We start from the raw sequence: 27,976 nt of genomic DNA on the forward strand, positions 1-27,976 counted from the left end.
TTGGTAGAAGAAGTTGCTACCACTGGGCGTGTGCAGTAGCTCCGCTCTGTTCCTTAACCTGCATGATGTGGCAGCAGCTCTAGTAATCGTATTATATACTATTGCTATTATTGTCATAATTTGAGAAACATGCAGAGAGGGAGAGGGGTTTCCAGGCAACCAGAAACCCTGTGTTTGCCTATGGAGACTAGTCAAGATAGAGGGGACAATGAATGCAGCAATGTACAGAGACATCCTGGAGGAAAACCTGCTCCAGAGCGCTCTTGATCACAGACTGGGGCGGCGGTTCATCTTTCAGCAGGATAACGGCCCTAAGCACACAGCCAAGATATCAAAGGAGTAGCTTCAGGACAACGCTGTGAATGTCCTTGAGTGGCCCAGCCAGAGCCCTGACTTGAATCCGATTGAACATCTCTGGAGAGATCTGAAAATGGCTGTGCACCGAAGCTTCCCATCCAAACTGATGGAGCTTGAGAGGTGTTGCAAAGAGTAATGGGCGAACTGCCCAAAGATACGTGTGCCACACTTGTGGCATCATATTTAAAAAGACTTGAGACTGTAACTGCTGCCAAAGGTGCATCAACAAAGTATTGAGCAGAAGCTATGAATACTTATGTACATATGATTTCTTAGGTCATTTATTTTTAATAAATTTGCAAAATTCTCAAAAAAAAACTTTTTTCACATTGTCATTGGGGGTCATTCCGAGTTGTTCGCTCGGTAAATTTCTTCGCATCGCAGCGATTTTCCGCTTAGTGCGCATGCGCAATGTTCGCACTGCGACTGCGCCAAGTAAATTTGCTATACAGTTAGGTTTTTTACTCACGGCTTTTTCTTCGTTCAGGCGATCGGAGTGTGATTGACAGGAAGTGGGTGTTTCTGGGCGGAAACAGGCCGTTTTATGGGCGTGTGGGCAAAAACGCTACAGTTTCTGGGAAAAACGCGGGAGTGGCTGGAGAAACGGAGGAGTGTCTGGACGAACGCTGGGTGTGTTTGTGACGTCAAACCAGGAACAACAAGCACTGAACTGATCGCAGATGCCGAGTAAGTCTCGAGTTACTCAGAAACTGCACAGAGATGTCTTATCGCAATATTGCGAATCTTTCGTTCGCAATTTTAAGATGCTAAGATTCACTCCCAGTAGGCGGCGGCTTAGCGTGTGCAATGCTGCTAAAAGCAGCTTGCGAGCGAACAACTCGGAATGAGGGCCATTATAGGGTATTGTGTGTAGAATTTTAAGGGAAATTTTGGAATATTGTTGTAACATAAAAAAATGTGGAAAAAGTGAAGGTCCGTGAATACTTTCCAGATGCACTGTATCTAACAGTTCTACTTTATTATTAATCTATTTTACAGACACTCCCAAATTTCATCGGCATCAGCTATCCCCTAAGTAAACAGTAGTGGTAAATTACTGTAAAAAAGAGCATGTGGTGATTGGGGATAAGGGTTTAAGGGACCAGTGGTGTCATGATTAAAAAGATCAAAGTGTGCAGGGGCGTGGCTTCACGGACATGGAGTAGCAGACGTTGATCAGCGCTCTCCGTCCCACTCCCAACTATCCTGAATCTCCTATCCTGGTGTCCTTCCTGCGCCCTGTGAGGCATCCGTGGTGTGGGGGAACTTGCCCTGATCTTGGTTCTCCTGTTCTGGGCTGGGAACTCTGGCCGCCGTGATCGTAAGGACCCGGAGTGTGCTGAGGGGCTTGGCGCGCGGGAAGATGCCGGCGCCATCACTGATGGGAGAGACTGCAGCTGAAGCTGTGACCCGCGAGCAGGATGGCGACGGGCGTAGCAGAAGACGGAGACACGGACAACAGCTCGGAGGGGTAAGGACCGCTATGCGCCCGTGCCCTGCTGCAGGATTCCTGCTCCACTTGTTCTCCTGAGCCCCAGACCTGCCGCCATTACTTCATATATGCCCGCCCTGCTGGGGGAGACGAGTGGCTTCTGCGCGGTGGGGAATAAGCCTGTCTGAGCCCTATTACAGCCTGCTCTGGCCCCTGTGGCTCCCTGTTTGTCTGAGGACTGTTCTGCTGCCAATATCTGCTGGAGCCTGCGGATGCCTATGATCCCATACCCTACAGTGATTGCAGTGTGAGGAATACAGAGGTGGGAAACGCCACCATTTTACCCCTACAGTGCATGTGTGGCCTGGAAGTGTGGGCACCTGCTTCTCTTTGACCAGTGCTTGGTCTGATTTATATCCTGCACAATATCTCCGCTATTTTATTCTATACTACTGCCTTCTGCCTGGGTGTCTCTCCTTGTACTGCAGCATAATGGTGAAACCGCAGCAGTCGGCTGCTGCTAAGCTGGAGAAGTACTCCAGGTCGTCTAATCCTAACCGTAAAGAGGTGACCCCTGACCGTGACTCCTCTCCTCCGCCTAAATCTCCACATGGCTCTGCCGCCTCTGCTGCCTCTGACGCTTCTCCTGATGCTGTGCTACAGAAGGTCCTGGAGGCTGTAGCGGCTAGTGAGGCTAGGCTGGCTGATAAAATTGGTCAGGTTTAATCTGACCTGTCTATTATACATCATGACCTCCAGAGGGTCCGGGAACGTGTGGGTGAGGTGGAGGCCCATACGTCCAATCTTGAGGACTCAGTGAAGCCGCTGGGGGCCAAGGTCACTACTATTACTGCCCAATTGACGGATGAACAACATAAACTGCTGGTTATGGAGGGGCGTCTGAGGAGATGTAATGTGCGCTTTGTGGGTCTCCCGGAACGCGAGGAGGGCCAGTCTCCTGAGAAATTTGTGGAAAAATGGCTCACTGACTGCTACGGGATGGAATCCTTCTCGCCCTTTTTTACCGTGGAAAGAGGTCATAGGGTCCCCTTCCGCCCTCTCCCACCTGGGGCGCCTCCTCGTACCTTGATAGCTAAGCTCCTTAATTACCGTGACAGGGATGCTGTCTTGCGACTGAATCGTACTAAAGGCCCGCTACTGTGGAATGGCTCCCGTGTGTCCGTATTCCCTGATTTTGCGGTGGAGGTCCAAAAGAATAGGGCCCAATTTACTCCTGTCAAGAGGCGTCTTCGTGAGCTGAACATATCTTATGCTATGTTATTCCCTTCTAAGCTACGAATTGTGGTGGATGGAGAGGCAAAATTCTTTTCCACTCCTAGGGAGGCCTCCATGTGACTGGACACTGCAAGGCCAGCGAGACGGGCTATGGCTGCGGATTGAGGATGTGTGGCTATCCTTCTGCTGTGGACGCTCTCTTTTACATCTTGGCTTTAAAAATAAAAAAAACTTTTTTTTCCCCCTGCTATTCTAGAGGTGCTGTGGGGAACATATTGAAAGTTGGCCACCTGTTTTCACTTTGTGTAACTACTATGTTCAAGGGCTCTGGGCAGGCTCTATAGTATGTTCCTTTGCTGGCTGGTGGTTGGGTAAGGGTAGTAAGGGGGTCTGCTTAGTCGGTTGGGTACTGTATAGGTTCCTTTAAAGGGGGGTCTCGGGGTCTGGGGCATTTTGTGGCTTGTGTTTCACGCCGCGGTGTTATGTTATATAAAATGTTTTTGAGGTTTATTACAGTAGGGGGATGCCTTAAATCTATGGAGGGCGCTGCGACATGTCTAGTCGCCACTGTATTTTTTGCCCGCCAGTTTGTTATTGTCATTGGGTATTTAGGGTTTTAGTACGTTTTTTCTGGTAAAAGGGGGGTGGGGGTTAGTTTTTGTTGTAGGGATCCAAGTAGGCCAATGTTCGGGGTGGTATACAGGGAGGGGGCGGGGTGGGATTTGGGAGTAAAGGTTTGTCCAGGTTTGGGGCGGTAACTGGGGGAGTAGATTCCAGGATTGTTTTGCAACTGTTGAGATGTGTTTTTTTTTTCTTCAACTGCATTGTGGTGTGTGGGAAGTGTGTATTTCTGTGACATTGGGAGTGCAATATGGTACATGCTGGTTGATGTGTGGGCTAGCGGAGTCTCGGTTCTACGACACACTACGGTACTATGACAACTAATTTAATTACATTTCTCTCCTGGAACGTACGTGGCCTCAATGACAAGGTTAAAAGGACGTTGGTCCTTAGACAGCTCAAGCAGCTTGGGGCAGACATCGTCTGTCTGATGGAGACCCACCTAGAAGGGGCTAGAGTTCTGTCGTTGAAAAAACCGTGGGTGGGTTGGACTTACCACTCAACCCATACCTCCTCTTCTCTGGGGGTCTCCATCTTGGTCAGGAAACATATTCCGTTCACGATAGAGCAGGTGCAGATTGACACCTTGGGTAGGTCAGTTTTTATTAAGTGCCAGATTCACTCCGTATCTCTTGTACTAATAGCACTTTATATACCACCCCCGTATTCCCCAGAAGTCCTTAAAAAAGCTGCTGAGTTTCTTGCTATTTTCCCTGATGCTCCCGTCATTAGCCTGGGGGACTATAACAACACCCTAAATCTGACCCTGGACAGACTTACGGCTGCTGGGATGCAGAGGCGTCACCGGGTGTGGTGACACCCGATGCGCACCCCTAATCTCCAGCCGCGATCGCGGCAAAAAGGGGGCGTGGTCGTGTACTTAGGGGGCGTGGCTTCACGGGGATCCCGGAATCGTCACTCTGGGGGCGTGCCCAGCATCTCCGGAGATGCTGGGCTTCCCCCAGAGCCAGTCTCCGTCCGCTGTCGGCTCCTCTTCTGTGACAGGAGCCGGGTGCTGTAGGAGACTTTCTCACTGCAGAACCTAGTTTCCCTTTCAGTGCGGAGGAGCTGACATTTGGTGTCACCCTCCTCCAGGCGTCACACCCGGGTGCGGGCCGCACCCCCCGCACCCGCCTTGTGACACCACTGCTGGGATGCCTCCCGGCCAAGGCAGTGGTTCCTTTAGGGCATTGGTGGAGGGCATGGGGTTAGTTGACGTATGGCATCATAGAAACCCTGGTATTAAACAATATTCTTGTTTCTCATTTACATACTCTGCTTTTTCTAGGATAGACCTTGCTCTGGTTTCTCCTGAACTGCTACCGCGAGTCCGCTTGGTGCAATATGAAAACGGGGATCTCTGACCACTCCCCGGTTTCCCTAGTCCTAGATATGGGAGGGATGCGAGGTCAGGTATTTTGGAAGTTAAATCCTTTCTGGCTTACCAGGCTGGGTACTGATGGGGCGCTAGAGGAACAATGGGCGGAATTCATGGAGTTTAATGAGGGTACTGCTCCTTTATCTGTACTTTGGGATTCATTTAAGTCCCACCTACGGGGTACTCTTATATGGGCAGTATCGACTCTAAAAAAATCGTATAGGGAGAGAGAGGCTGCTCTGGAGACTTCTTGTAGGGCCCTGGAGCTTGCTTACCTGACCGATAACTTGTCTTCTTCCAAGGAAGCTTGGTTGCGGGCACAGAGGTAATGGACTGACTGCTTGACTGACAAAGCTAAGTATAGAATACTCTTTACTAAGCATTCACTTTATGCAATAGGCGACAGACCCGGTGGCTTCTTGACCAGACTGGCGCGTACTGAGCAACCGTCTAATACTGTGGTTCGTCTTATAGGCTGTGACGACACGGTGTACGACCATACCCCCGATATAGCCAATCAATTTCTTGACTACTATAATCATTTATATAGCACTAGGTTGCCGTGCACGGATGAGGACCTTCTGTCGTATCTTGCTGCTGTCCCTCTGCCGACACTGACCCCTGATGCACGCGATTTTCTTGATTCCCTGATCTCTCTGGCTGAGGTGGAAAGGGCCATAAAGCCATTCCCTGGCGGTAAAGCGCCGGGGCTGGATGGCATACCTGTAGAATTCTATAAGAAGCACGGGGAATTTTGCGCGCCTAGATTGCTGGTTCTCTATGAAGGGATGTTTAGGGAGGGGGTGGTACCGGAGTCTATGTCTGAGGCACTGATTATTGTTCTGTTGAAGCCTAAAAGGGACCCTACTAGAATGGAGACATATCGGTCCATATCTCTGCTGCCTACCGATGTCAAAATCCTAGCTAAAATACTAGCGATTAGACTTAACTCAGTTATTGCCCAGTTGATTCATGGTGATCAGACCGGGTTCATGCCTGGGAAATCTACTCTGATCAATCTTAGGAGATTGTTTACTCATCTGCAGGTCCCCCATGGGGATGACCACTCCTCGATTATAGTTTCATTGGACGCTGCTAAAGCGTTTGACTCGGTGGAGTGGAAGTTCCTTTGGGGGACCATGGAGAAATTTGGGATAGGTCCTGGTTTTATTAAATGGGTTAAATTGATGTACTCGAACCCTAGGGCTAGGGTATCGGTTAACGGCTTTATCTCCTCTTCTTTTCCGTTGCAGAGGGGAACTAGGCAGGGCTGCCCCCTATCCCCTACTCTATTCGCACTGGTGGTGGAGCTATTGGCGTGTCTCATTAGGCACACTGCGACTATACCCGGTTTTAAAATTGGCCACAGAGAAGTCAAGATAGCTTTGTATGCAGAAGACATATTGCTTTTTGTTTCCAACTATCCCGTCACCATGCCTATAATCCTTACTATAATTAATGACTTTGGTGTGTACTCGGGCCTTCTGATAAACTGGGACAAATCCTGTATAATGCCGCTCAGGGGTCAGTGTCCGGAGACTCCTAGAATATCCCTGCCGCTTCAGAGGGTGGATGTCTTTAAGTACTTGGGAATATGGATATCTAACGACCCTTCTCGGTATGTAACGCTTAATGTTCAACCCCAATTGGATTACTTGAAATCTCGGATAGCGGTCTGGGGCATGCTCCCGCTGACTGTCACCGGGAGAATTAATCTCATTAAAATGACGGCCCAACCTAAGTTGTTATATATATTACAGCATTCCCCGATATATATCCCTCAAGGGGTATTTAAGCACATGGACAGTTGCATCTCCTCTATAATATGGTCTAGTAAGAGAGTGCAAATCAAACTGGACACCCTTACTCGGGATAGACTCTGGTGGTATGGCAGTGCCATGTTTTAGACTTTACTATTGGGCCACACAACTGACACATATTTATGACTGGCTTAGAGACGAGGCTGGGTCAGATCTTCCCTCTCTGGTGGTATCTGCATTGGCTCCTGGGCTCACTCCATTGCACTGCTTGTTATCGGTCAATAATAACTTAATTGGCTTACCAATATTTAAGCAGGCTGTGATGATTTGGAAGCAAGCTGAGATTCTGCTTTTGAGTGAGGGATGGGACCCGAATGCCCCATTTGATGGTACCATTGGGTTTAAGGAACTAAGGGGTCTTAAGCTCCGTGAAGTATGGGGTAGGTGGGGTATTTATGTTATTGGGCAGTTATACTAAGGGAATGTGTTTAAATCATTCTCACAACTACAGTCGGATTATCTGATTCCCCATACTTACTTTTACCGCTACTTACAGCTGCGGAATGCCTGATCTGCCCAATTCCCTGACAATCCGATCCAGCTACAACAGTCCCCTGTTAGGCTAATGCTGCTGTCCCTGGATGGCTCCCATCTTACATCCCAGTTATACTCTAACCTGCTCGCTTCACACCATGTGACTGACATGCCACGCCTTCATTCACAATGGGCGGCGGACCTGGGGCCCTTGTCTCAGGACGCCTGGGATGCTGCCCTGACTGGCCCTCGTATTTCGTCCACTTCAGCGAGATTTCAACAGATTCAATTATTCAGACTGCACATAGTATACATTACACCTATGCGCTTGCTTCAGATGGGGGATAGGGGGGATTCTAAATGCCCTAAATGTGACTCGTTGGAGGGCACGTTCTGGCACCTTTTATGGTCCTGCCCTGTGTTTAATTTATTCTGGGTCGAGATTATTCGCGTTCTGGTTTCCACGGGGATACCCTCGGACGCTTGCACACCTGCTATATGTTTGCTAGCGGCTTTTGATGATGATGCTATTGACAGAAATATGCAACGGTATATTGCCAACCTCTGTATGCTGGCCAAGGTCTGTATAGCCAGACTGTGGATGTCCGCTAGCGGTCCTTGTACTGCGGCCTGGATATCTCTTACTAACAAGGTTGTCAAACACGAAAAGTATGTATATATGAGTAGACGTGCTGAAACAAAATACTATTGCATCTGGGAAAGGTGGTTGAACTCACCGTATATACACCGGTAGATGTGTCCCTGACTGAATGTTTTTGGTCGCATGATGCTGCTTAACTAAACTGTCAGTTGATATGATTCTGATCCGTTGACTCTACTATACTAATGCACTTTAATATGTATCTTGACACAAGAACCACACAGGATACCACAATATTCCACATATAGGTGGTCATTCCGAGTAGTTTGCTCACTGCTAATGTTAGCAGAATTGCTAATAGGCTAAAATCCGGCAGTTCTGCGCATGCGTAGGCACAGCAGGGCGCACTTGCTAAGCAAATTTACACAAAACTATGCTATTTTACTCAGAGGCGAACAAAGCTTTTCAATCGCTCTGCTGATTAACAGGAAGTGGGTGTTTCTGGGAGGAAACTGGCCGTTTTCAGGGAGTGTGCTAAAAAATGCAGGCGTGCCAGGTAAAAACACAGGAGTGGCTGGAGAAATGGAGGAGTGGCTGGTCGGACGCTGGGCGTGTTTGTGACGTCAAACCAGGAACTAAACGGACTGAGGTGATCGCAATCTAGGAGTAGGTCTGGAGCTACTCAGAAACTGCAAGGAAATTGCTTTCGTTAGCAATTCTGCTAATATTAGCAGAATTGCTAATCTTTCGTTAGCAATTGCTTATCTTTCGTTAGCAATTCTGCTATGCTAAGATACACTCCCAGAGGGCAGCGGCTTTGTGTTTGCATTTCTGCTAAAAGTAGCAAATTTAGTCACTCACCATTATTGGCAGAGTGTGGAACCTTTGCTGAACTTGCAAATAGAGGAGAAATGTGACATAGACAGTAATATAACCAGTCACGTCATGGTAAGACCAGACATGTCTTGATAAAGGTCAGTTGTGACTGAAACACATTTACAGAGGAGTGTGAACAGTAGTTTTTCTAATTCTTTTGAGGTATGCTATACTGAACTTTGATGTAATGCAACCCCTTCTTTTCTGCTTTGCAACATTGATTGTGGAACCTTATACTGTATATTTTGGACTTTTTTTTATTCTATATATTTTTGTGCTAATTTCACCTGTTTTTTGGTATGCCTATTGTTTTGATTTTTTTTTTTTAATAAATCATTTGTTTACTACCTTCCGGGTTTGATTGGATTTGATTGTATTCAGTGTAAAAACAGATATTACCCTGACAATCACACTAAAGATACCATTATGTGGGTGATACTAACAACATTCTTGTGCGTGGGGAATGCATGTTAAAGATAGCTTTATGTGTTGACCTCTGTCAGCAATAAGAGTGAGTTGCGTCCCCCATCTACCATATTGGGTGATTTTCATATAAAGGGAGCACTATCCTGGGTGAAGTGGAGGATTCTGGTTGAAAAAGAAACCTTGATATGATTGTTAATATCTTATAGAATGCATAGGCAGGGTATGCCCTCTCTCCCATCACCCTCCATTAACCTTTTCTTTCCACATGGTGTGATTATAAGCAGATGTGATTAAAAGGGATTTGGCAAAAGAAGAAATTAGTTAAATCTTTGAACTAGGGACATTAAAACCTGGAGGGATTAACCTTGATTTTGAAATCAAATGTTTTTTATAATGTTCCCCCTGTTATCTTAACCGTTTTATACTTTCTATATATTTATCTATCTAAATTAGAGATGTGCACTTGAAATTTTTCGGGTTTTGTGTTTTGGTTTTGGGTTCGGTTCCGCGGCCGTGTTTTGGGTTCGACCGTGTTTTGGCAAAACCTCACCGAATTTTTTTTGTCGGATTCGGGTGTGTTTTGGATTCGGGTGTTTTTTTCAAAAAAACCATAAAAAACAGCTTAAATCATAGAATTTGGGGGTCATTTTGATCCCAAAGTATTATTAACCTCAAAAACCATAATTTCCACTCATTTTCAGTCTATTCTGAATACCTCACACCTCACAATATTATTTTTAGTCCTAAAATTTGCACCGAGGTCGCTGGATGACTAAGCTAAGCGACCCTAGTGGCCGACACAAACACCTGGCCCATCTTGGAGTGGCACTGCAGTGTCACGCAGGATGGCCCTTCCAAAAAACACTCCCCAAACAGCACATGACGCAAAGAAAAAAAGAGGCGCAATGAGGTAGCTGTGTGAGTAAGATAAGCGACCCTAGTGGCCGACACAAACACCTGGCCCATCTAGGAGTGGCACTGCAGTGTCACGCAGGATGGCCCTTCCAAAAAACACTCCCCAAACAGCACATGACGCAAAGAAAAAAAGGTACACTCCCAGAGGGCAGCGGCTTTGTGTTTGCATTTCTGCTAAAAGTAGCAAGTGAGCGAACAACTCAGAATGAGGGCCATTGGCGTTTTTACCTGGCACGCCTGCGTTTTTTAGCACACTCCCTGAAAACAGCCAGTAAATTTGTGTAAATTTGCTTAGCACGTGCGCCCTGCTGTGCATATGCATGTGCAGAACTGCCGGATTTTAGCCTATTAGCAATTCTGCTAGAATTAGCAGTGAGCAAAAAACTCGGAATGAGGGCCATAGTTATTTATTTGTTTGCCTTCATCATCTATACATTTTTCTTTAGACTACCAAATGCAATGCTATCATTGTATTATATGCCAGTTGCTGGGGAGGGTTTTTAGTTTGTTTTCTTTTTCTGTATTGTATATGAAAAAATCTTTTCAATAAAAACTTTTGAATTTAAAAAAAGAAAAAAGATCAAAGTGTACAGATACCTCACAGGATCTATAAAAGGAATATGAATAATCAATATAAAATTTAACGAGGGATGTTTATTTTAAACAGAGTCTATAGCAGATAATAATATATAGTTCACAAAAAATTGACTTTAAAAAACAAAGATAAAAATCAAGAATCAAGATAGAAATAGTTCATAGGAGAATCTTATGTTATTTAACAGGGTGTCACAGATGAAATGACCAACACGTTTCGTCCTTTAGACTTCTTCAAGAATACTGTGAAAGAGGCCGCCGCACAATTATCTAACTGATTTGTGAAGAGGTGCTGCCACCGACGGGGGACTCCGGAGAGGTGAGTATTGAAAAAATGGGTGCAGGGTGTGTGATGTGGGCTCCCTGGACTCAGAGGCCCTCAGATTCTTCTTCAAGGGTTCTAAGAGGCTGATGTTTCTTAAAGTGAACCTGCACTTTTCTTATTTTTCCTAAAGGAAATTATTCTGCAATATTTTTTATCACTTTTGTATGGGCCTGAGCAGAAACCGTGTTGATTTCAGATTATCTGTCCAAATATAGTTCACTATTACCCCTTTTCCACCTCTGTAGCACGGGTCGCAGCCGGGAGCCTCACACGGCTGCGACCCGTGCTACATCCCCCTTTCACACAGCGCTCACAACCCTGCATATTGCCGGGTTGGTGACGCTGTTGGTGACGCTGCTGCTGACGCGGCAGGGGCGGCGCTAGGAGATCACCCATCTGTTCTCCCAGCGCCGCCCTTCCATTCACTGTGGGCTCCCGTTCACACTACACAGCTTACCGGGTTGAACACGTGTTCAACCTGGCAAGCTACCCGGGTAGGATTCCCGAATCACTTGATCTGGGAATTTGCAGGGGGACCCTTTTCCACTAGGAAAAAACACGGGTAAATGCACGCCCCTGCGCATTTACTCGTGTCTTAAATGCTAGTGGAAAAGGGGTATAAGTCTGCCCTGTAACCCCAAGAAGCTATATTTTGACTGTTTTTTTAAAAAGAATTATTTTTTTCCAGTTTTTTTTTAAACTGTAGTCTTTTCTAATTTAACGTAACAATATTGTCTATTAATCAAAAAAGTGTGTGTTATGTTCAGTACAAGTGTTTAGTAGGGTTGTGTTGCTTGGTGCCTGTTACATACCCACTATCTGTACTAAAAAATAATTATTTCTTTCAATGAAGAGCTCTTGGTACTGCTATTCAAAAATGTAACAATTAGCCTGTCTTCCTGGTTTTTTGATAATCAAATTAAATAAATTGCATAGTGTGTCATTATTAAGTGTGACACAGCATATGTATTAGGGTTGTGTTACAGGGTGCATGATCTCCCCATCATCTGCACTCCAAATCACAAGGGGAAAATAAATATATATATATATATATATATATATATATATATATATTTGCTTGTGACAACTAAATCCTCCTGTCTTTTAACAGAATTGCATGGTAAATTTTACAGTCATCCCTACCTTCCCTATATCATTGTATGTTCACTTGGTGTTGTGGTAGTTAAGTTCACAGTAGATTTATTCCTGTCCTGGTTTTAAAAAATAAAACCAATTATCATTATTATTATTACATTTTATTTCTAAGGCGCCACAAGTGTTTCGCAGCACCGTACAAAGGCCCTCATTCCGAGTTGTTCGCTCGTTGCCCAATTTCGCTATATTGCGATTAGTCGCTTACTGCGCATGCGCAATGTTCGCAGAGCGCATGCGCTTAGTTATTTTACTCAAAAGTTAGGTATTTTACTCACGGCATTACGAGGAATTTTCTTCGTTCTGGTGATCGAAGTGTGATTGACAGGAAGTGGGTGTTTCTGGGCGGAAACTGGACGTTTTATGGGTTTGTGTGAAAAAACACTGCCGTTTCTGGGAAAAACGCGGGAGTGGCTGGAGAAACGGGGGAGTGCCTGGGCGAATGCTGGGTGTGTTTGTGACGTCAAACCAGGAACAAAACTGACTGAACTGATCGCAGTGGCAGAGTAAGTGTCGAGCTACTCAGAAACTGCTAAGAAATTTCTATTCGCAATTCTGCTAATCTTTCGTTCGCAATTCTGCTATGCTAAGATACACTCCCAGAGGGCGGCGGCTTAGCGTGTGCAATGCTGCTAAAAGCAGCTAGCGAGCGAACAACTCGGAATGAGAGCCAAAGGACAGTACAGGGAGACAAAACTTAGCAATACAGTAAATAAATAACAAAAATAGAGTACACGTAACAAAGAGCGACACAATTCTCAAAACATAATACAGCTTAGATGTAAGTAGCGAGGGAGTAACCATCATACTACTTGGGGCTGGTGGCCATAGATGGAGATGAACCTTGACCAGCAGGAGAAAAAACTGGTAAATATGATTACTGAGTAGGAGAGAGCTGCGAGTGAAATGTGTCGAGAAAAGGGCTTTGACAACAAGAGGAAAGAGGGCCCTGCTCTGAAGAGCTAACAATCTGGTGGGAAGGGGAGACAGACAGATGACATGAGGTGCAAGCAAGCGGGAGGTAGCCTGATGGCAGTATGTAAGCAAAGCCGAGATGTTTCAGGCATGAAGCAGCGGGATGGAGGAGCAGCCTCAGGACAAGGTTATGCATCGGGAGGGTATGCTTTGATGAATAGGTGCGTTTTTAGTGCCCATTTGAAGCTTTGCAAGGTCGGTGAGAGTCTAATGGAGTGGGGGAGAGAATTCCACTGAAGGGGTGCAGCACGGGCATAGTCTTGAACTCGAGCATGGGAAGCAGTGATCAGGGAAGTGGAGAGGCGATGGTCATTGGCCGACTGTAGGGGGCGGGAGGGAGTATGAAGGGAGAGGAGGAACCAATCATGGATCAGTCAATAGAAGAGCAGGAGCAACCCAGTACTGGTGCTGCCAGTGGCATATCTATAATGGGTGCAAGGTGTGCGGTGCACACGGGCCTCTAAATCCAGGGAGCCCACACCACACACCTTGCACCCATTTTTTCAATACTCACCTCTCCGGAGTTCCCCGTCGGTGGCAGCACCTCTTCACAAATCAGTTAGAAAATTGTGCGGTGGCCTCTTTCACAGCATTCTGCAGGGGCACCTCAAATCGAAATAGTATTTCACAATGGTAAATAAAACATTGGCCCAGATTTATCAAGCCTTGCAGAGTGATAAATTGCAGAGAGAAAAGTACCAACCAATCAGCTCCTAACTGTCATTTTTCAAACACAGACTGTAACATGACCATTAGGAGCTGGTTGGTTGTTACTTCATCACCGTGCAATTTATCACTCTCAAAGTTGCCACTCCTCTCCTCCCCCCCTTTTTCTGTTGCTAGGAAAAATTGGTGGTGGATGGCAGTAAGATTTGTGATTTGAATTCTACCAGCCAGTGATGTTTTTTCACATGATTATATGTGTATACTGTATTTAAACTGTTTAAAATAAATAAATTTTTATGCAATAGAAACTTCTGTTTTATTCCAGCGCTTTTCACATTCTTTGTGAGTTTTCTTTTTTTCGTACACGGTTCAGTATACCCATTGAAAAACAGCAGGTATTTAGCTACTAATAGGTGCCAGGTAATTTCTTCTTTTTATCTCTCTTGTGTGTGCTTGTCTGGCAGCGTATAATGATTTATAATAATAATCATATTACAGTGTATTTTTTGAGAGCTTGTTGACAACCTTCATTTTCTTGCAAGCCATTTGAATCTCTTGTATTGTCCTGACTCCTGAGGCCTGTGATTTGCCAAATGGACCACTTTGCATTAGAACTTAGAAGTCAAATCTGAAATTAGGAATCTTGTTTTTTTTTATAATTTGTTCCACATCTTTTTATTTTTTAATCAGTATTAATTAAAAAATCAGAATTAATCAGTGAAAAGTAATCAATCAGAATTAATTAATCAATCAATCAATCAATCAATCAAGCAATACTTTACCTGTCTTCAACTATATATCCCACCATCATTTTCGTTCCTCTGATTTACTGCAGTTCTTGATTAATGAAAAACATTCTTTCTATGGGGTCATATAGTTTATAAAACTGTTATCCTGTCTGCCAGTGTTATGTCACAATATTTCATTGGTGTTCTATTTTCTTTTAAACTGCTGTGTGTTTGTGCCACTGCTCTGTCACTTCGATTAGCCAGCCAGCTCACTACAGCCTATAGCCAATATTGGCTAAAAATTAACTGGAAATAATACTTTAGGAACAAAAAATAGGTCTAAAGTACATGATTTTAGGCGTTTTTTTAAATTTGGAAAAAATCCCAAACCAAATCTGAATCCAAACCAAAACACTTATGCCAAAAACAAAAAAACAAAACCAAGACACTGAGTCTGATTTTGGCAAAACTAAAACCAAAACGCGAGTGTGCATATCTAAAATTTAGTCACTCACCATTATTGGCAGAGTGTGGAACCTTTGCTGAACTTGCAAATAGAGGAGAAAGGTGACATAGACAGTAATATAACCAGTCAAGTCATGGTAAGACCAGACATGTCTTGATAAAGGTCAGTTGTGACTGAAACACATTTACAGAGGAGTGTGAACAGTAGTTTCTCTAATTCTTTTAAAGGTATGCTATACTGAACTTTGATGTAATGCAACCCCTTCTTTTCTGCTTGCAACATTGATTGTGGAACCTTATACTGTATATTTTGGACTTTTTTTTAATTCTATATATTTTTGTGCTAATTTCACCTGTTTTTTGGTATGCCTATTGTTTTGATTTTTTTTTTTTTTTTTTTAAATAAATCATTTGTTTACTACCTTCCGGGTTTGATTGGATTTGATTGTATTCAGTGTAAAAACAGATATTACCCTGACAATCACACTAAAGATACCATTATGTGGGTGATACTAACAACATTCTTGTGCGTGGGGAATGCATGTTAAAGATAGCTTTATGTGTTGACCTCTGTCAGCAATAAGAGTGAGTTGCGTCCCCCATCTACCATATTGGGTGATTTACATATAAAGGGAGCACTATCCTGGGTGAAGTGGAGGATTCTGGTTGAAAAAGAAACCTTGATATGATTGTTAATATCTTATAGAATGTATAGGCAGGGTATGCCCTCTCTCCCATCACCCTCAATTAACCTTTTCTTTCCACATGTTGTGATTATAAGCAGATGTGATTAAAAGGGATTTGGCAAAAGAAGAAATTAGTTAAATCTTTGAACTAGGGACATTAAAACTAGAGATGAGCGGGTTCGGTTCCTCGGAATCCGAACCCGCCCGAACTTCAGCTTTTTTCTCACGGGTCCGAGCGACTCGGATCCTCCCGCCTTGCTCGGTTAACCCGAGCGCGCCCGAACGTCATTATCCCGCTGTCGTATTCTCGCGAGACTCGGATTCTATATAAGGAGCCGCGCGTTGCCGCCATTTTCACACGTGCATTGAGATTGATAGGGAGAGGACGTGGCTGGCGTCCTCTCCGTTTATAGGCCCTCATTCCGAGTTGATCGGTCGCAAGGCGAATTTAGCAGAGTTACACACGCTAAGCCGCCGCCTACTGGGAGTGAATCTTAGCTTCTTAAAATTGCGACCGATGTATTCGCAATATTGCGATTACTAACTACTTAGCAGTTTCAGAGTAGCTCCAGACTTACTCTGCCTGTGCGATCATTTCAGTGCTTGTCGTTCCTGGTTGACGTCACAAACACACCCAGCGTTCGCCCAGGCACTCCCACCGTTTCCCCGGCCACTCCTGCGTTTTTTCCGGAAACGGTAGCGTTTTCAGCCACACGCCCCTGAAACGCCGTGTTTCCGCCCAGTAACACCCATTTCCTGTCAATCACATTACGATCGCCGGAGCGAAGAAAAAGCCGTGAGTAAAAATACTTTCTTCATAGTAAAGTTACTTGGCGCAGTCGCAGTGCGAACTTTGCGCATGCGTACTAAGCGGATTTTCACTGCGATGCGATGAAAAAGAACGAGCGAACAACTCGGAATGAGGGCCATAGAGAAGAGACTAGAGTAGAGAGAGACACAGTATTTAGTAATTTTGGGGAGCATTAGGAGTACTACTACTTGCTGAAGTGATAGTGTGACTGTGTATATCTGACTTGTGGGGGAGACAGTGGGGAGCAGTTAGAGTCTGAGAGCAGGAGTACATATTTTAACGTACAGTGCACACTTTTGCTGCCAGAGTGCCACACTGCCATTATGACCACACTGACCACCAGTATATTGTGATTGTCTGCTTAGGAGTACTACTTGCAAGTTGCTGATAGTGTGACCAGTGACCTGACCACCAGTTTAATTAATCACCACCAGTTTAATATATATATATATAATTGTATATATATATAATTGTAATATACCACCTACCCGTGTTTTTTTTTTTTTTCTTTCTTCTTGATACATACTATAGTAGCTTACTGTAGCAGTCTGCGGTGCTGAGCTGACAGTGTCCAGCAGGTCCGTCATCAGTCATTACATAATAAATATATATACCTGTCCGGCTGCAGTACTAGTGATATTATATATATATATATATATTAATTTCATCTCATTATCATCCAGTCTATATTAGCAGCAGACACAGTACGGTAGTCCACGGCTGTAGCTACCTCTGTGTCGGCAGTCGCTCGTCCATCCATAATTGTATACCACCTACCCGTGTTTTTTTTTTCTTTCTTCTTGATACATACTACTATAGTAGCTTACTGTAGCAGTCTGCGGTGCTGAGCTGACAGTGTCCAGCAGGTCCGTCATCAGTCATTACATAATAAATATATATACCTGTCCGGCTGCAGTACTAGTGATATTATATATATATATATATATATATATATTAATTTCATCTCATTATCATCCAGTCTATATTAGCAGCAGACACAGTACGGTAGTCCACGGCTGTAGATACCTCTGTGTCGGCAGTCGCTCGTCCATCCATAATTGTATACCACCTACCCGTGGTTTTTTTTTTTTCTTTCTTCTTGATACATACTACTATAGTAGCTTACTGTAGCAGTCTGCGGTGCTGAGCTGACAGTGTCCAGCAGGTCCGTCATCAGTCATTACATAATAAATATATATACCTGTCCGGCTGCAGTACTAGTGATATTATATATATATATATTAATTTCATCTCATTGTCATCCAGTCTATATTAGCAGCAGACACAGTACGGTAGTCCACGGCTGTAGCTACCTCTGTGTCGGCACTGAGTCACTCGTCCATCCATAATTGTATACCACCTACCCGTGGTTTTTTTTCTTTTCTTTCTTCTTGATACATACTACTATAGTAGCTTCATGTAGCAGTCTGCGGTGCTGAGCTGACAGTGTCCAGCAGGTCCGTCATTACATAATAAATATATATACCTGTCCGGCTGCAGTACTAGAGATATTATATATATATATATTAATTTCATCTCATTATCATCCAGTCTATATTAGCAGCAGACACAGTACGGTAGTCCACGGCTGTAGCTACCTCTGTGTCGGCAGTCGCTCGTCCATCCATAATTGTATACCACCTACCCATGGTTTTTTTTTTCTTTCTTCTTGATACATACTACTATAGTAGCTTCATGTAGCAGTCTGCGGTGCTGAGCTGACAGTGTCCAGCAGGTCCGTCATTACATAATAAATATATATACCTGTCCGGCTGCAGTACTAGTGATATTATATATATATATATTAATTTCATCTCATTATCATCCAGTCTATATTAGCAGCAGACACAGTACGGTAGTCCACGGCTGTAGCTACCTCTGTGTCGGCAGTCGCTCGTCCATCCATAATTGTATACCACCTACCCGTGGTTTTTTTTTTTTCTTTCTTCTTGATACATACTACTATAGTAGCTTACTGTAGCAGTCTGCGGTGCTGAGCTGACAGTGTCCAGCAGGTCCGTCATCAGTCATTACATAATAAATATATATACCTGTCCGGCTGCAGTACTAGTGATATTATATATATATATATTAATTTCATCTCATTATCATCCAGTCTATATTAGCAGCAGACACAGTACGGTAGTCCACGGCTGTAGCTACCTCTGTGTCGGCACCGAGTCACTCGTCCATCCATAATTGTATACCACCTACCCGTGGTTTTTTTTCTTTTCTTTCTTCTTGATACATACTACTATAGTAGCTTCATGTAGCAGTCTGCGGTGCTGAGCTGACAGTGTCCAGCAGGTCCGTCATTACATAATAAATATATATACCTGTCCGGCTGCAGTACTAGAGATATTATATATATATATATTAATTTCATCTCATTATCATCCAGTCTATATTAGCAGCAGACACAGTACGGTAGTCCACGGCTGTAGCTACCTCTGTGTCGGCAGTCGCTCGTCCATCCATAATTGTATACCACCTACCCGTGGTTTTTTTTTTCTTTCTTCTTGATACATACTACTATAGTAGCTTCATGTAGCAGTCTGCGGTGCTGAGCTGACAGTGTCCAGCAGGTCCGTCATTACATAATAAATATATATACCTGTCCGGCTGCAGTACTAGTGATATTATATATATATATATTAATTTCATCTCATTATCATCCAGTCTATATTAGCAGCAGACACAGTACGGTAGTCCACGGCTGTAGCTACCTCTGTGTCGGCAGTCGCTCGTCCATCCATAATTGTATACCACCTACCCGTGGTTTTTTTTTTTTCTTTCTTCTTGATACATACTACTATAGTAGCTTACTGTAGCAGTCTGCGGTGCTGAGCTGACAGTGTCCAGCAGGTCCGTCATCAGTCATTACATAATAAATATATATATCTGTCCGGCTGCAGTACTAGTGATATTATATATATATATATATTAATTTCATCTCATTATCATCCAGTCTATATTAGCAGCAGACACAGTACAGTAGTCCACGGCTGTAGCTACCTCTGTGTCGGCAGTCGCTCGTCCATCCATAATTGTATACCACCTACCCGTGGTTTTTTTTTTCTTTCTTCTTGATACATACTACTATAGTTATAGTAGCTTCATGTAGCAGTCTGCGGTGCTGAGCTGACAGTGTCCAGCAGGTCCGTCATTACATAATAAATATATATACCTGTCCGGCTGCATTACTAGTGATATTATATATATATATATATTAATTTCATCTCATTATCATCCAGTCTATATTAGCAGCAGACACAGTACGGTAGTCCACGGCTGTAGCTACCTCTGTGTCGGCAGTCGCTCGTCCATCCATAAGTATACCAGTATCCATCCATCTCCATTGTTTACCTGAGGTGCCTTTTAGTTGTGCCTATTAAAATATGGAGAACAAAAATGTTGAGGTTCCAAAAATAGGGAAAGATCAAGATCCACTTCCACCTCGTGCTGAAGCTGCTGCCACTAGTCATGGCCGAGACGATGAAATGCCATCAACGTCGTCTGCCAAGGCCGATGCCCAATGTCTTAGTACAGAGCATGTAAAATCCAAAACACCAAATATCAGTAAAAAAAGGATTCCAAAATCTAAAATAAAATTGTGGGAGGAGAAGCGTAAACTTGCCAATATGCCATTTACCACACGGAGTGGCAAGGAACGGCTGAGGCCCTGGCCTATGTTCATGGCTAGTGGTTCAGCTTCACATGAGGATGGAAGCACTCAGCCTCTCGCTAGAAAAATGAAACGACTCAAGCTGGCAAAAGCACAGCAAAGAACTGTGCGTTCTTCGAAATCCCAAATCCACAAGGAGAGTCCAATTGTGTCGGTTGCGATGCCTGACCTTCCCAACACTGGACGTGAAGAGCATGCGCCTTCCACCATTTGCACGCCCCCTGCAAGTGCTGGAAGGAGCACCCGCAGTCCAGTTCCTGATAGTCAGATTGAAGATGTCAGTGTTGAAGTACACCAGGATGAGGAGGATATGGGTGTTGCTGGCGCTGGGGAGGAAATTGACCAGGAGGATTCTGATGGTGAGGTGGTTTGTTTAAGTCAGGCACCCGGGGAGACACCTGTTGTCCATGGGAGGAATATGGCCATTGACATGCCTGGTGAAAATACAAAAAAAATCAGCTCTTTGGTGTGGAAGTATTTCAACAGAAATGCGGACAACAGGTGTCAAGCCGTGTGTGCCTTTGTCAAGCTGTAATAAGTAGGGGTAAGGACGTTAACCACCTCGGAACATCCTCCCTTATACGTCACCTGCAGCGCATTCATCATAAGTCAGTGACAAGTTCAAAAACTTTGGGCGACAGCGGAAGCAGTCCACTGACCAGTAAATCCCTTCCTCTTGTAACCAAGCTCACGCAAACCACCCCACCAACTCCCTCAGTGTCAATTTCCTCCTTCCCCAGGAATGCCAATAGTCCTGCAGGCCATGTCACTGGCAATTCTGACGAGTCCTCTCCTGCCTGGGATTCCTCCGATGCATCCTTGCGTGTAACGCCTACTGCTGCTGGCGCTGCTGTTGTTGCTGCTGGGAGTCGATGGTCATCCCAGAGGGGAAGTCGTAAGCCCACTTTTACTACTTCCACCAAGCAATTGACTGTCCAACAGTCCTTTGCGAGGAAGATGAAATATCACAGCAGTCATCCTACTGCAAAGCGGATAACTGAGGCCTTGACAACTATGTTGGTGTTAGACGTGCGTCCGGTATCCGCCGTTAGTTCACAGGGAACTAGACAATTTCTTGAGGTAGTGTGCCCCCGTTACCAAATACCATCTAGGTTCCACTTCTCTAGGCAGGCGATACCGAGAATGTACAGGGACGTCAGAAAAAGACTCACCAGTGTCCTAAAAAATGCAGTTGTACCCAATGTCCACTTAACCACGGACATGTGGACAAGTGGAGCAGGGCAGGGTCAGGACTATATGACTGTGACAGCCCACTGGGTAGATGTATGGACTCCCGCCGCAAGAACAGCAGCGGCGGCACCAGTAGCAGCATCTCGCAAACGCCAACTCTTTCCTAGGCAGGCTACGCTTTGTATCACCGGTTTCCAGAATACGCACACAGCTGAAAACCTCTTACGGCAACTGAGGAAGATCATCGCGGAATGGCTTACCCCAATTGGACTCTCCTGTGGATTTGTGGCATCGGACAACGCCAGCAATATTGTGTGTGCATTAAATATGGGCAAATTCCAGCACGTCCCATGTTTTGCACATACCTTGAATTTGGTGGTGCAGAATTTTAAAAAAAACGACAGGGGCGTGCAAGAGATGCTGTCGGTGGCCAGAAGAATTGCGGGACACTTTCGGCGTACAGGCACCATGTACAGAAGACTGGAGCAACACCAAAAACGCCTGAACCTGCCCTGCCATCATCTGAAGCAAGAAGTGGTAACGAGGTGGAATTCAACCCTATATATGCTTCAGAGGTTGGAGGAGCAGCAAAAGGCCATTCAAGCCTATACAATTCAGCACGATATAGGAGGTGGAATGCACCTGTCTCAAGCGCAGTGGAGAATGATTTCAACGTTGTGCAAGGTTCTGCTGCCCTTTGAACTTGCCACACGTGAAGTCAGTTCAGACACTGCCAGCCTGAGTCAGGTCATTCCCCTCATCAGGCTTTTGCAGAAGAAGCTGGAGGCATTGAAGGAGGAGCTAACACGGAGCGATTCCGCTAGGCATGTGGGACTTGTGGATGGAGCCCTTAATTCGCTTAACAAGGATTCACGGGTGGTCAATCTGTTGAAATCAGAGCACTACATTTTGGCCACCGTGCTCGATCCTTGATTTAAAACCTACCTTGGATCTCTCTTTCCGGCACACACAAGTCTGCTGGGGTTCAAAGACCTGCTGGTGAGAAAATTGTCAAGTCAAGCGGAACGCGACCTGTCAACATCTCCTCCTTCACATTCTCCCGCAACTGGGGATGCGAGGAAAAGGCTCAGAATTCCGAGCCCACCCGCTGGCGGTGATGCAGGGCAGTCTGGAGCGACTGCTGATGCTGACATCTGGTCCGGACTGAAGGACCTGACAACGATTACGGACATGTCGTCTACTGTCACTGCATATGATTCTCTCCCCATTGAAAGAATGGTGGAGGATTATATGAGTGACCGCATCCAAGTAGGCACGTCAGACAGTCTGTACTTATACTGGCAGGAAAAAGAGGCAATTTGGAGGCCCTTGCACAAACTGGCTTTATTCTACCTAAGTTGCCCTCCCACAAGTGTGTACTCCGAAAGAGTGTTTAGTGCCGCCGCTCACCTTGTCAGCAATCGGCGTACAAGGTTACATCCAGAAAATGTGGAGAAGATGATGTTCATTAAAATGAATTATAATCAATTCCTCCGTGGAGACATTGACCAGCAGCAATTGCCTCCACAAAGTACACAGGGAGCTGAGATGGTGGATTCCAGTGGGGACGAATTGATAATCTGTGAGGAGGGGGATGTACACGGTGATATATCGGAGGATGATGATGAGGTGGACATCTTGCCTCTGTAGAGCCAGTTTGTGCAAGGAGAGATTAATTGCTTCTTTTTTGGTGGGGGTCCAAACCAACCCGTCATTTCAGTCACAGTCGTGTGGCAGACCCTGTCACTGAAATGATGGGTTGGTTAAAGTGTGCATGTCCTGTTTATACAACATAAGGGTGGGTGGGAAGGCCCAAGGACAATTCCATCTTGCACCTCTTTTTTCTTTAATTTTTCTTTGCGTCATGTGCTGTTTGGGGAGTATTTTTTGGAAGGGCCATCCTGCGTGACACTGCAGTGCAACTCCTAGATGGGCCAGGTGTTTGTGTCGGCCACTAGGGTCGCTTATCTTACTCACACAGCTACCTCATTGCGCCTCTTTTTTTCTTTGCGTCATGTGCTGTTTGGGGAGTGTTTTTTGGAAGGGCCATCCTGCGTGACACTGCAGTGCCACTCCTAGATGGGCCAGGTGTTTGTGTCGGCCACTAGGGTCGCTTATCTTACTCACACAGCTACCTCATTGCGCCTCTTTTTTTCTTTGCGTCATGTGCTGTTTGGGGAGTGTTTTTTGGAAGGGCCATCCTGCGTGACACTGCAGTGCCACTCCTAGATGGGCCAGGTGTTTGTGTCGGCCACTAGGGTCGCTTAGCTTACTCACACAGCTACCTCATTGCGCCTCTTTTTTTCTTTGCGTCATGTGCTGTTTGGGGAGTGTTTTTTGGAAGGGCCATCCTGCGTGACACTGCAGTGCCACTCCTAGATGGGCCAGGTGTTTGTGTCGGCCACTAGGGTCGCTTATCTTACTCACACAGCTACCTCATTGCGCCTCTTTTTTTCTTTGCGTCATGTGCTGTTTGGGGAGTGTTTTTTGGAAGGGCCATCCTGCGTGACACTGCAGTGCCACTCCTAGATGGGCCAGGTGTTTGTGTCGGCCACTAGGGTCGCTTAGCTTACTCACACAGCTACCTCATTGCGCCTCTTTTTTTCTTTGCGTCATGTGCTGTTTGGGGAGTGTTTTTTGGAAGGGCCATCCTGCGTGACACTGCAGTGCCACTCCTAGATGGGCCAGGTGTTTGTGTCGGCCACTAGGGTCGCTTATCTTACTCACACAGCTACCTCATTGCGCCTCTTTTTTTCTTTGCGTCATGTGCTGTTTGGGGAGTGTTTTTTGGAAGGGCCATCCTGCGTGACACTGCAGTGACACTCCTAGATGGGCCAGGTGTTTGTGTCGGCCACTAGGGTCGCTTAGCTTAGTCATCCAGCAACCTCGGTGCAAATTTTAGGACTAAAAATAATATTGTGAGGTGTGAGGTATTCAGAATAGACTGAAAATGAGTGGAAATTATGGTTTTTGAGGTTAATAATACTTTGGGATCAAAATGACCCCCAAATTCTATGATTTAAGCTTTTTTTTTGTGTTTTTTGAAAAAAACACCCGAATCCAAAACACACTCGAATCCGACAAAAAAAATTCGGTGAGGTTTTGCCAAAACGCGGTCGAACCCAAAACACGGCCGCGGAACCGAACCCAAAACCAAAACACAAAACCCGAAAAATTTCAAGTGCACATCTCTAATTAAAACCTGGAGGGATTAACCTTGATTTTGAAATCAAATGTTTTTTATAATGTTCCCCCTGTTATCTTAACCGTTTTATACTTTCTATATATTTATCTATCTATATTTCCATTTTATCCTCTCTTATTATGGTGTTATTATTATTGACTGCTAATGATATCCTTCTGGTATTTCTATATACAGTGAAAGTTGAAAAGAGTTGAACTGTATACATGTTACCATGGAGATACATCGGGAAATGAAGTTTTGTTTATCCTGACTGAAGAGGATCACAGGACATGTAGTAAACATATGTATAGGGATTGGCTGTGGTCAGCGGTACGCTATTATGCTATTGCTATGGTACGGTACCGGAAGTGATATACCGGACCGGATGTGAGGTCACGCTGTTATGGAAAAGGATGCCGCGGGCGGCTTCACGTCATGTAATTGTAATAAATTAACATTTGTGTTAAAGCTGCGGTTGGCACCATGTGATTGGACATCTTCTCCTTTTTAAGGTGTATTGGGAGTGCTCCACACGTACACACTCAGGATTCCTTGAAAAAGACCCCAGCCACGGGATTGAAACGCGTTGGTATTGGATACATTTGCAATTATTTGCCAGGTGAGATGGTAATGAGTGGACCCAGGGAGGTGTATTCATCTCAATTAAAGACCTGTGGGAGCCCGGGACTCACATATTGAATGCTGTATCTAAATTGTCTACATCAGTTCAAACTGGTCTGGTAAATCCATTTGATCACAGCCACTTTGGCTACCATTGCATATTGCTTGTTATTTTTTTTTTTTGGGGGGGGGGGGCGATTTGGATCTAATTCAATTTAACAAAGGAGTGTCAGCAGAGAAATTCTGCTAGGATGCCATTCATACAGTAGTGCCGGATAAGTTACTGTATACCTTATTTTCTTTTCCCTTTTATATTACTGCTCGCTGCTGTGGTATGTATGCAGTGGAAAAGTGGAAGACATCGCTCAAAGTTAAGCAAGCTGGTGAATATTCAAGTGAGGGGGTGTCAGCAGTAACTGTACATTTTAACTGTAACTAAAAGTCTCATTTATATATATATATATATATATATAGTATAATCCTTCTGGAGTGTCAGTCGACAGTGATCAGAGACAGAAGGATAGTTGAGTAGTCTGTGGAGGAGTTATGTCTATCATACATTGGACTGAACAAGATGTGGCTTCTGGCAGGATTGGGTAAAAAACAGAATGACCCAGGCCCCGGAGGTCCACAGTGGCTCCCTGCAACAACCTCTGCCACTCTGGTGCTTGAACTATGCATCCCCATCTGGGGTTGTCCTGTCCAAGGGGGTGTCTGTGACAGCTGTGACCATGGAGACTGGAAGGGATAAATTACAGCCTCCCAGTATGGTCCAGGGAAGGAGTAAAAACCGGAATGATCCAGACCATACAGTGAGGATGTAAGCTCTCCACCCCTGTCTCCATGGTGACAGCTATCACAAACGTCGCCCCTGCACGGGACACACCTGGACCAGGATGTGCACTACAAGCTCCAGAGTGTCAGAATTTGCTGCAGGGAAATGGTCTGGTCTGGCATTCCAGGGTCTGGACCATTCTGATTTTACACAATTCTGCTATGGCTGGTGTGCATGAAGGGGTTTCTGAGGCATATAAAGGCAATGTGAGTTTTTTTTCCGGTGGGGGCCAATGTGTTTTTTCCCCTGGGGTGGCCAATGCGTGTATGTTTTTTTCCCTGAGCGAGCCAATGCATGTCTTTGTTTTATTGTGGAGGCCATTGTTTTTTTTTTCCTGCATGGCCAGTGTGTTTTTTTCTCCTGTGGGGGCAAACGTGTGTTCTTTTTCCTTATCAGGCCCAATGTGTGTGTGTGTGTGTGTGTGTGTGTTTTCCTGTGGGGGCCAATGTGTAAGTATTTTTCCCCCTGCCATGACCAATGTTTTTTTTCCCCCTATTGGGGCCAATGTGTATGTTTTTTTCCCTGTCAGGCCCAATGTGTGTGCATTTTTCTTCCCTATGGGGGCCAATGTTTGTGTAGTTTTGTTTTCCATGTTGATGCCAATGTGTGTGTGTTTATCTTATAGGGCCAATACGTGTATTTTTTTTCCATGTCAGGGCCAATATGTGTTGGTACAGTCCAATGTTTCTGTTTTCTTCCCTGTGGGGGCCAATGTGTGTGTGTGTGTTTTCTTTCCATGGAGGGGCAATGTGTGTTTGTGTTTTTCCTGTGGGGGCTAATGTGTGTGTATGTGTGGTTTTTTTTACCCTGTCAGGGCTAATATGTATTTGTCTGGCCCAATGTCTGTGTTTTCTTCCCTGTGCGGACCAATGTGTGTACATTTTTGTTCCACGTTGGGGCCAATGTTTGTGTGTTTTTTCCCTGTCAGGGCCAATATGTGTTTGTCTGGTCCAATTGGTGTGTGTTTTCCCTGTTGGGGCCAGTGTTTGCTTTCTTTTCCAATGGAGGCAAATGTGTGTTTTCTTTTTCCCTGTGAAGGCCAATGTGTGTGTTTTCACATTGTGGGGTCCAATGTGTGTTTTTTCCCCTATTGGGGCCAATGTGTGGTTTTTTTTGCTAGGTGAGAGGTGCTCCAAAAATACTCTCACAGGGTGCTAGTAGACCTTGGGCAGCCCTGTCCATAGGTGTACAAAATCCCACTTAAACAAAACTAAAACTAGTGAAAATAGTACAGAAGTCTTACCGAAGACTGACAGTATAAGCATGATGGATATTAAATCACAAGTGGCTTTGAGAGTTGCCACTTGAATAATATACTGGTATTTCCCCTTTAAGGTAGTTATCTGAATTTTAAAAGCAAATAGTAATTTAAGTGGGAGGAGTGTTTAGAATTAATAGTGGTGTGAGGCAGAATATCTGGGTCTTTGTTCCAGTTCACTGGACAGGGAAGGGCAGTACTTTGGTATTATTTAAAAAAAATTAATTGTACTTGTGTTATCCTTTCTACATTGTCTGTTTTATGATACCTCTCTCTGCCTCTTTGGTGCCTCTCCCCTATTCCTCCAGCTTTCCTTCTTTCCTTCCTTCTGCATTGCTTTATCTGTTGTTGTTTTTCTATATCCTGTTATATCCTATCCCTGATAAACTTTTGTGGTTGTTTCTGGTCACAAGCTAAGCAGTGTCTGGTGAATGCTAGGGCTGGTGCTAAGTAGAGATGAGCGGGTTTGGTTCTCAGAGAACCGAACCCTACCGGACTTCACGCTCCGAGCCCGGATCCGAGGCAGGCTCGGGTTTTCCCGCCTGACTAGGAAACCAGAAAGAGGCACAACGTCATCATCCCGCTGTCGGATTCTCGCAGGGTTTGGATTCCATGTAAGGACCCGGGAATCGCCGCCATTTTCACTCTGGCATTGGAGAGTGTA

General features: G+C 44.9%; 2 long non-coding RNA genes across 2 annotated transcripts in view; one reads left to right on the forward strand and one right to left on the reverse strand.

Annotated features, from left to right (window-relative positions):
- Positions 1-14,740, reverse strand: part of LOC134935590 (uncharacterized) — a 44,385-nt gene extending 29,645 nt beyond the window's left edge. Inside the window, exon 1 of the long non-coding RNA XR_010180273.1 lies at positions 14,631-14,740. This is a non-coding gene — a long non-coding RNA (uncharacterized LOC134935590). The remainder of the gene's footprint in view (positions 1-14,630) is intronic.
- Positions 14,741-15,071: 331 nt separating this feature from the next.
- The window catches only part of LOC134935591 (uncharacterized), a 34,501-nt gene continuing 21,596 nt past the window's right edge, over positions 15,072-27,976 (forward strand). The window contains exons 1-2 of the long non-coding RNA XR_010180274.1: positions 15,072-15,269; positions 25,111-25,217. This is a non-coding gene — a long non-coding RNA (uncharacterized LOC134935591). The remainder of the gene's footprint in view (positions 15,270-25,110; positions 25,218-27,976) is intronic.

The sequence above is a fragment of the Pseudophryne corroboree genome, chromosome 6 (genome assembly GCF_028390025.1).
Source record: "Pseudophryne corroboree isolate aPseCor3 chromosome 6, aPseCor3.hap2, whole genome shotgun sequence".
In the NCBI taxonomy this organism is placed as follows: Eukaryota; Metazoa; Chordata; class Amphibia; order Anura; family Myobatrachidae; genus Pseudophryne; species Pseudophryne corroboree.